This window comes from Herpailurus yagouaroundi, unplaced genomic scaffold, assembly GCF_014898765.1.
Source record: "Herpailurus yagouaroundi ecotype Mexico unplaced genomic scaffold, PumYag 207, whole genome shotgun sequence".
NCBI classification, from domain to species: Eukaryota; Metazoa; Chordata; class Mammalia; order Carnivora; family Felidae; genus Herpailurus; species Herpailurus yagouaroundi.
The window spans coordinates 1035682-1045561 of record NW_024412438.1 but is presented as its reverse complement, the minus strand read 5'-3'; the positions used below and the strand labels follow the sequence as shown (position 1 = coordinate 1045561).

Here is a 9880-nt window from a genome sequence, read left to right as displayed (position 1 = left end):
AATTCACGTCCTGAGCCCTGGCCTCCTTTGGGCCCTCCACCCCCGCCTCACTCTGGGTGCTTCATTAGCAGGAGTGACATCTCAAGTAACCAGAGGCCCCCCTCCCACTTTGTCCCAGATCTGTCCTTCTACCCATCCCAGGGGCACAGCTCTCCTCCCCCAAATCGGGAAGCTTTGACCCTTATCTCTTTCCTCACACCACTGCCCTTGGTCACTTCCTGGTGGGGACAAGGGCTGGGATGGGGAAGGGGCATCTCTGCCTGGAGCGTGAATGTCTCAGAACCCAACCTGCCCTTCTTCCTCCTGCAGGAGCGGCCCTGCTTGCTTCCCAGGGACCCTACTGTGACCTACCTGGGGAAGGGGGCAAGAGATGGGGAGGGGGAGCTTGACATGCGGGGCAAGTGGGAGTGGAGGGAAGAGGCCAAGTGGGCAGGGGTCCCAGGCACACCAGGCTCCCGCAGCTCGCTAATCCCAGCGGTTTGTGTCTCTGCTCCCATGTGTGGACTCGTGATCAATGGGTGTCACTACATGAGTGTCACAGTGTGGGGAGGGGGAAGGGGCTGGGATGGGAGTGGGGGTAACCTGACCATCTTGGGAAGAGAGGGCGCTGTCCGGAGTGCCGGAGTGGGCGATGCATGGTTACCTGTATGTGGTGGTCACTGTATCCCTTGAGAGGGCTGTGATGCCCTGCCGGGTCCGCCTGGTGGGAAGGGGCACCGGGAAGTCCCCTTCTTTAGCCCAATGAGCTGGAGGTGACCAGCATGGGTAAGGTTTCTTTCTTGGGGAGCCCTTCCCAGGAGGGTCTGTTTGGGGTCGCCCAAGGTGGGAAGCTGGGGAACAGGACAGTACCGCTGAGACCAGACAGGGTGGGGACCGAAGGGCTGGGGTTCCCCCTATCTTTGGGGAGCGAGGTGGGCAGGGCTCCATCAGGGCCAGGGTCTTACCTTGGGTCCGGGGTGGAGTGGCCCCTCGGATGGGCAGCGGGACAGACGGGCTGACGGACGGACGGACGGACGGACGGGGCGGGCAGGAATGAGGAACCGAGCCGAGCGACGGGCAGAGCCGGGACTCTTAAACCCGGAGCTGGGATCAGATAAGGGCTGGTCCGGGGGCCGGGGCCGGGGTCGGGCCGGCCGGGGGCAGAGCTGGGCCGGGCCGGGCCGCCCCCTCCCTCCGCAGCGCCGGAGCCAAACTTTGTGTGAATGGAGGGGCCCGGAGGGGGCCGGCGGGCGGGGGCGGGGGGCTGCGGGCGGGCCAATGGGGACGTGGAGCGCCAGGCCCGCGCCGCCGGGATTGGAGAGGCCGGGGCGGGGGGCGGGGCGCAGGGGGCAAGGAAGCGGAGACCCAGACAGATGGAGGCGCAGGGCCGAGCGCAGCGCCCGAGGAGCGGGACCCAGACAGACTCCGGGAGGGAAAGGGACGCGAGACGATGGGCGAAGCGATAGGGGCTGCGCTGGCACGATGACAGGGGAGAGGCGGCGGCGGCCGTGTCAGCGACGGGGAGCGGGCGCGGGGGGCGGGCCGGGCCGAGTTAATGAGCTGGAAACGAACTCGGGACGGCCCGGTGGCCCTGCGCGCAGCGCCAAGGGGCTGGCTGGGGCTGGGCTCCGGCGCGCTATCCCTCTGCCGGTCACCGGGCCCTGAGCCCTGCGTGAGGTCCCGGGGGCCGAGTGCGCGGACCAGCCTCCCCGCCAGCAGCCCGCCGGGTCCCGGAGCCGCGACGCGGCGGGGCGCGCGGCGCAGGTGCGAGGCGCTGGAGGCCGCAGAGGGGGCCAGGTCCCTCCACTTAGGGGGTCCTGGCAGATGTGGGGCATCTGATAAGCGCCCTGAAGAGCGCAGAGGATTCAGGTCCTGGGAGATGATGCGCAGGGCGTCCGAGGCAGAAGGAACGCAGTCACCAAGTCCCCGGGACACATGGAAATACAAGTCTGCTTGGGAAAAGGCGGCACACGGGCCCCCTGGACTAGACAGAGAGCAGGTGGCAGTTCTTCTCAACCCCGCCATCACCAAGGACTGCTCTCAGTATCCGAATCCGTGCTTCCAGGGGTTCCAATCCACAGGCTCCCGCCCTGGGCATTTATTAAGGAAAGAATCAGTTCCCCATTTTGGTTCATCATAGATATTTAGATATTTAACTATTAATCAGTAACCGGCATTATCATCTTGAGTTGATATACATCTTGGAAAAAACAAAACAAAACAAAACAAAACAAAACAAAACAAAACAAAAGCAAAGAAACCTGAAACGTTTTAGTTTAGATCTGCCTCTAAAAGCCTTACGCTGGGTAAATGTACATTTGAACTAGCCCCCCTGGGGGAGGGAGCTGGGCCGCAAGCCAGGCACCACAGGTGAGGTGTCTGTGTTGGGGAAAGAGAGGACGGTGCCAGCTGGGGGTCAGCTCTGGGTTCCTGGAGGCAAAGTCTTGAGCCGAGGACAGACGAAGCCCTGGCAGAATTTTAGGAAGATAAATCTGGAGGTGAGCGAGATGGTCTGGAGGGAGGGGCCAGCAGACCGCAATGCCAGAGCCTTGATTCTTTCCTCTTTCCTCATCTGAGCTAACCAGAGCCTGCCCCCTTCCTCTCTGCCGCATCCTTCAGCTGTGCCCCAGGACACCGCCCCTCTCTGACCAGGATCTCTGCAGCTGCCCTCTCGTGAGCATCCCCACCTCCAGTTTCCGTCACTCGAACAATCCTGCGGATCATGAACTCCTACATTTAAGGCTGAACACCTGTAAGGTACCAGCTCTCTGAAACACAAACCTGTGTCCCTTCCCAATGTAAAAGCCTTCAGTGGCTGCCCGTCGGCCAGAAGTAAAATCCAGATTCCTCGCCGCTATGACTTAGACCTGGTGTCCTTCCAGCCCCGTCCGCCTCCACTGGCCCTGCGCGCCCAAACCTACAGCCGCTCGCTCCCCCAATGCCGAAGGGTTGGTCCTGTGTTCGCTTCGTGTCCTTGATCTCTTTCTGTGTCTGAGGTGGAGCCTTCATCACTGACGTCGCTCTGCCTCTCATCTCCAAGCTACACTCAGATCTCTGTGTTCAGCCTTGGACTTTCTTTAGAGCATCTCAGTTCCAGCTGCTGGCGGGGGATTTCCACTCCGCCCGGACAGGCCCCAAACCAAACTTATCTTCTTCCTCCTCAAGGCTGGCAGCCCTCGTGACTTCTTTATTTCTGTGTTTCTCCTGGTCAATCACATTTTTTTTTAAGTTTATTGGTTTATTTTGAGAAGGGGGAGACACATGAGCAGGGAAGGGACAGACAGAGAGGGAGAGAGAGGATTCCAAGCAGCCTCCATGCTCTCAGTGCAGAGCCCAATGTGGGGCTCGAGCTCACGACCTGTTAGATCTCGACCTGAGCTGAAATCAAGAGCCAGAGGCTTAACCGACTGAGCCACCCAGGCGCCCCTCCCTGTCGATCAGATTTAAAAACTGAAACCGATCTCCACTCTTCACCCTTCCCTCTGCTCCACCCCTTGACAGGTCAATTAAGCCACTAAATCCTGCCAGGTCTCTCTTTGTTATATTTCTCTAGGATGTCCCTTTTCATTTCATGGCCACAGCCAGGGTCAGGAAGATCACTGACAGCCCAGGCCCTGGACCCACCCTTCCCCCTTCTCTCCATTCTCAAAGGAAGAGACAACCTGTTTTCACCATGTCAGTCCCTGCACCCCTCCATCAACCCCCAAACAGGGTGCCCCTTGCTTCCTGGGCACGGTCCAAGCTCCTCAGCTCGACGCTTTTAGGCTTTTAGGGTATGCCTCGGAGAGGCCAGGGAGGAAAGAGCCAAGGATGGGAGCAGAAGAGATACCTCGTGGTGAAGGAGAGGTCTCTGGAGGAGTTCTTTCCAAATGGCCTGCACCTTCCCTGGAAAGCAGAAGAGCCATTTGCTAAAAATCACGGTGTGGGGCAGGACCGGGCAATTAGAAAGAGCTCTGAAGTTCTAGAACAGCAAGGGTGCAAGACCGTGGAAAAGTACAGATAGCTCAAATGGAACTGTGGTTTTCTACTTTTAAAAGAGTGACTTAAATGGAGTTTTTGTTCTTAAGTCATGTGTTACAACATATATACACATGTACCCATCGCATATATTCCTTTGTAGATATTGTCAAACAACAGTTCTCACTTTCTCAAATCATTTTACGGAAAAGAGGTCCTAAGGGCGCCTGGCTGGCTCAGTTGGTAGACCATGCAACTCTTGATCTCCAAGTTGTGAGTTCAAGCCCCGTGCTGGGTGTAAGGCTTACATTAAAAAAAAAAAAAAAGTCCTAGAATAATCACTAGGAGCCCAATAGGGAACCCATGATAAAGGACATAGGGAATTGGTATTCGTGAGTGTTTATGATAGAAGATACGTATATCACTTGAGATGGGGAAACCGAGGCTCCGAGAGGTGAAGTGGCTTGCCTTGCCTATGGTTACATAGTTAGAAGGTGTTAGTTTCAGAACCTGAATCCACACGTGTTTGGCTCCAAAGCTCCTCTCACTAGAGTGAATTTGCATAGGTTAAACATAATCTTGTCAACAGGCACACGTTAGTATGAAAAATTTGCCACGGTTGTGACACCCATGACCACCACCTTCTCCTGGGACCCATCCGTTCCCCGTGAAGTGAGAACGAATTCTGGACCACCCCTCCGTGGCAGGTAGGGGAACCATCTTTCTCTGAAGCCCTCCCCTCTTCTCTCAGTGTAGCCAACTGTCTTCTCGATTGCTCCTTTCAGATTCATTCCTTCCGACTTTGGCCTCGTCTCCTCTTTGACCTTGCTCTGGAAAGAGTGGAGATGATTGATTGCATTGCACACTATGGGGCTCCGAGCAACATTTGAGCTCAACGAATTTCCATCAGTAGTGGGCACCTCGTAGCTGGAGGATCCAGACCACAGAGGACCACGAGACGGAGGGACGAGGCTACATCGCCCCAGTCACTACAGGATTATTGTTTAGGTATACATACCCCCTCCTTCCGCGAAATGCAGTGTACATAAACCCACATTTATAGGACGGAAGTTGAGGGGTGCTTGATCACATTGCTAACGGAGTCTTCCCAGAATTTCTTTAACTAGGTGGCTCCTCTCGTATCTTTCCAGTTGGGTCCCAAGGATTAAAATCCCACTGACACCCAATACACTGTGGTAGCGGGGAGACTACAGGGAATAAAGAAACAACCAGGGACCAGGAGCTGGGATGCATGGTCTTAGTCCTGCCGAAGGACCCATCCCAGACCTGGAAGGTGGGGACTAATCCTGGACCACCTCTAAATGCCAGGACTTTTAAATCCTGAGCAACCGGCACCCATCCTATCAAGCAAGATAGACCTGTTGATGAGAAGGCTCTGATCCCCTAGCTGTGCTGGAAAGAGCCAGAAGGCCAGGATGTGCCTCAGCCTGGGGTGCCCAGTGGGGTCCCCCCTGTCCTGGTGCTGTGCTCTGCTCCCCTCCCCCCATTCGCTCTGACCTCCACCCGCATCCACTGCTTCAATCGTATTCTCCCTCTGCTCTGAGTTTTCTCGGGCCCCAGCTCCCTTGAATTGATGACAATTGTTATCGTTTCTGCCAGATTGGCCTCCCTGCTCCACTAAATTCATATCCTCAACCATCTCCTGTTTTCCCATCATACTTCCTCTCCCACCTCCAAGATTTTACCCAAGAAGTCTCATGATCTCGTTCAAGGAAACCTTCCCAGACTGGTTGGTCCCAGGGCTCCCACATACAGCTGTACAGGCTGTGGACTGCACCAAGGCACTCACTGAGGGGGCAAGCTGAGAACTGAACGGCATTCGGCTTGCCAATCCTTGCACCCTGGCTCAGAGCTGTATCTACTAGAAGGATTCCCCTTTTTATTTTTGTTTTTGCCCCAAAGTACCACTTACTCTCCAAGCCACATGCCATAAGGAATGCACCTGCCCAGAGCGGGCTCCTTTTTCTACCTTGTAACGAGGTTCTTTGTGGACCACCTATGTGGCCCCGGCCGTGCCCCTCCCGCCCTCAACACTCTCAAGTTCCGAACCCAGTCTCCCACCATCACCACTGTACTGACATGTTTTACCAATTCCTCGTAAAGTTGCTTTCCCTGTCGGGATACCAGAAAGTTGGGATCTTGCACCCTGGAACCTAAGAAAACTTGATTCCCTCCCTCTGCTCAAGCCCAATGAGAAACAAGGGATTGAAGTTAGAGACCAGGTGAAGTCCAGGACCTGCACTGGGGAGAGGGGGGAGGCACCTCAGGGTGGTCAGCGGGACTGAGGCAGGGGGCTGGCTGACACCCTCCGGATGGGCCTGCCAGCCCTGTGACGCCCCCCCCCCACCCACCCTCAGGAAATGGGGCCAGTTCTATGCAAATGCTCTCTTGCCCAGGGGTCCGGTTTCCTCCCTCTGAGCTCCTGGCACAGCAGAACCAACGTGAGCAGCTGCTTGGCAGGACAGAGAAGGGCCGGCTAGCAGTCCCAAGGCTCAGGTGACAGGGCCGGGCCCAGGAGACGGGGATGTTGACTGGGGCTTTAACAGCCCTCCTGATGCCAATCTCGGGCTGAAAACTCGGTATTTCCACTTGGAACAAGAAACGTGGGCAGGAGGGCTGGGGAGAGGAGGGCGGTGTACCCGCAGCGCCCCCTGCAGGCCTCACTGGGTGGCACCGAAACAGAGGAAGGAGAAGCAGGGTGGGGGTATCGGGAGATGCCCCGGATGAGGGTAACAAGGAGAAGAGAGACGTAGCCAGCATCTGCGGAGCATTTACAAGGTGCCAGGCGCTGCCTCATGACAACCCCCAAAAGGAGGATACTCTCTTGGAGATGGATAATTCTCATTTCTCAGGTGAAGAAAGCGATCCGAGAGGTCAAGTAACTTGCTCGAAGCCACCCAGCTAGCAGCGGACAGAGCCGGGACTTGAACCCGGGACACTGCCTCCCGAGATTGTACTACTCAGTCACCACCTTCTCCACCTCCCCAGATCATTCCAGCAACTTCTAAGCCTCCAGTGTCCGTTTCTACATCTTCCCGGCCCCGCAGTGAGGGGGGGGACACACGTGGAGGACTGTGGCCGCTCTCTCGGCCTCTGTGACGCTTGGCAACTCTCTTCCCCTTTCTGCTTTAGTGTCTCGTCCCTAAACGGAGAACACCATACCCCTCTCGGAGGGTGTCTCCCGGGGTCTTTAGAGGAGGTGTGTGGCCAGGTCATAGCTGGCGCTCAAGGAATGATCTATCGGTAGTGATATTCGCGTTCTGTGTCTGCCTGTCTTTCTCCCCCACTGGACCACGTGCTCCTCGTGGGCAGCGACTAGGTGTCATTTCTGTAACCACCCCCACCTAGCACTTTGCCCAGCACCCTGGCTCTGCGGAAGTCGGTCGCACGGAGAGTTTTAAGCCCTCACCTAGGCTTTTCTCTCCGTTGGACGTTTGCGTTGTTTCCGGACTTTTCGCTAGTAGCAAAATACACTTTAAAGCCCTTCTATCTGGGTTGCCTCGTGTGATCCGCACACCCCGTGAAGCAGGTTCAAAGGGGAGGTTTGTACCCTGTGAAAAGTGGATCGCTGGTGGTTCAAGGAAGGAAGCAATTCCTTGGGTCACGCCATAAACCAGTGACAAAGATTAGAGCCCCTGACCCCGCCTCCCTTCCTCCGGTGGACCTCTTTTCTCTCTAGCGATCTCCTCCTGGATCGGGATGGCCTCTCCGAAAGGGGGCGACATGATGGTGCCTGCCTGAGGGTCATGCCTGCACCCAGAGACCCCTGCTGGAGGTGATGAGATGCCAGCTCCCGGGGGTGGGGGTGGGGGGCTCGAATCCCCAGGAGATCAAACGCCTTATTCCCAAACACGCCAGGGCCCGTATTTTTGCAGAGCAAGAGGCTTCTCAGGGAGCGTGCCAGCTTTTTCCTCTTCTCTCTCTTTTTTTTTTTTTTTTTTCCTGAGGGGGTGAGGAGGCGAGCTCTGAGTTGTCCAGGAGGAGGGACTCGGGCTAAAAATAGCTATGGCGTGTGGCTCAGCCTCTAGTGGTACCCAGGACTGGGGAGGGGAGGGGGATGCTCTAGAGCTGTCGCCAGACTGGTTGCTGTGGAAACAGGAGAGGAGCAGGGGAGCCTGGGAAGTGGATGACACGGACGGCCAGCCCTAGTCGGAGCTGCCGCTACGTTTAGGAGGAACAGCGGTGTCCTGTGGCTCCCACCCTCCAGGGGGGCCGGGGAAGGGGTGGTGTCAGGGGCATGGACGCTACCCCCCAGGGGTCTCTGCTGCCGGCTACTCTCCTCTCCACGCGCTGTGAGTTGAGTTGCGGGGGACTGGGGTTTGGGCCCCTAAATCCAAGGCAAGCAGGGGCTTGGGAACAGCTCGTTCCTGAGGGAGCTTGCACCAGAGCCCCTTCCAAAAAATAACACCCCCCCCCCCCCGCCGCTGGCCAGCACTCCGCAGGGGGAGAAAGGGAGATCCAGGAAAATGTGGCACTGGGGTCTTCTGGAAAGGGGTCACAGCATGCACAAGAAATAAGGAGTAAGCTGGAGGAACAGGAGTCTCTGGAGGGAAGGTGCAGAAATCAAGTCTATTTCACACCTTTACCTCCCCACTGAGAAATATGCAGCCTCCGCTCAGGAAGACAGGCGAGGGGACACGAAGTAAGGCTCGCCTAGATCCCTGGGGCGGTGGAAAGCAAGAGAATTCTGGGGGTGATCCGACCCTGGGGTTCCTGCCCACCCCTGTGCAGAGAGATCTGCCTAAGCAGGCAGATGGGGGCTCAGATGACCTAAGGCCCCGAGAGAACATCTGGAAGCCTCCCTGGGGCTGACGCTAGGAAAAGTGGGAGCCAGGTACTTTTTTGCATGACTTGGGGTCTCTGAGCCAGTCAGTGCTTAGAGAGAACTTCTAGCGGGCATCCCTGGCTGCAAGGAGGGAACGGGAAGCTCATTGTGGGGGGAGGGAAAGACCCTGATCTGCACTGGACCCTGTGTCCCCTGACTCCTCTTGGAAAATCAATGTGGGGGAGGTGTCCCTAACTTCCAAGGCGTCTTTTTTTTATTTTTCCTCCTGCCCTCTACCCCAAACACACACACACACACACACACACACACACACACACACACACTCCAGCCGAACACCTCATTCCAGAACTTAAATTCTGGAGCGCCGGGATTGGAGTTGTATATCCGAGCAGTCTCTCCCCGGGGCCTTGGTCAAACGTCCAGGCCATCTGTGATCCTCGTCGCCTTCCTCCTGTCCAGCCGCCCCTCCCCCATCCCAGCCAACCCAGGTTTCCCTGGAGTGGGCGGAGAGAACGAGTCCCAGGAAGAAGGGAAGGTTGAACAGGACCACGTCCTTCTTCTAAAGCTTTCCTTGCAGGGGTCTGGGGCCGGGGGAGGGGCTCTGGACCTCTCTCTCAGCACACTGCAGCCCAGATTGCTCCTGGGGGGAAGAATCTGAAGCGAAATCAGGTGGGCTTCCCTTGGAATGTGAGCTCTGGGCCATATGGTGGGGGGGCTGTGCTTAGGGTAGCCAGTGGGAGGCTGCCGCCAAAGAACGGGAGGGAGCGGGGAGGCAAATGTGGGTGCTTAGTGCTGCACTGGATCCGACTGAACAGGGCTCGAGGGGGGACGGGGACTAGAGGGGTATACAAGCCTAACTCCTCGTGAACTTGGTGCTTCCTCTACCCCGGCGGTCCGTGTTGATCTCATACCCTGCAGCCCTGCTGCCCCTTTTCAGGCCGTCCCCACGGTGGAACGAACCTGGGGGACGTGGGGCTGACACCCATCAGCGATGAGCGGGCTCAGTCCTCCGGGAGGACTGCCAGTGGGAACGTCCTAACGTGGGAACGTTCAGCCCCTGCCCCCTGGAGATGCTGCCCTGACCTTCTGCCCCTTCTACGTCTTCTCGGGCAGCAGCGGGGGGGGGGGGGGGGGGGG

The 9880-nt window shown here is 57.3% G+C and overlaps 1 protein-coding gene across 2 annotated transcripts in view; it reads right to left on the bottom strand.

The window, feature by feature from the left end:
* The window catches only part of KCNJ10 (potassium inwardly rectifying channel subfamily J member 10), a 27165-nt gene extending 25964 nt beyond the window's left edge, over positions 1 to 1201 (bottom strand). For both annotated transcript variants that reach the window (XM_040452464.1, XM_040452465.1), the window contains exon 1: positions 945 to 1201. The gene's annotated coding sequence lies outside the window, so the exon portion shown is untranslated. The remainder of the gene's footprint in view (positions 1 to 944) is intronic.
* Positions 1202 to 9880: the final 8679 nt, after the last annotated feature.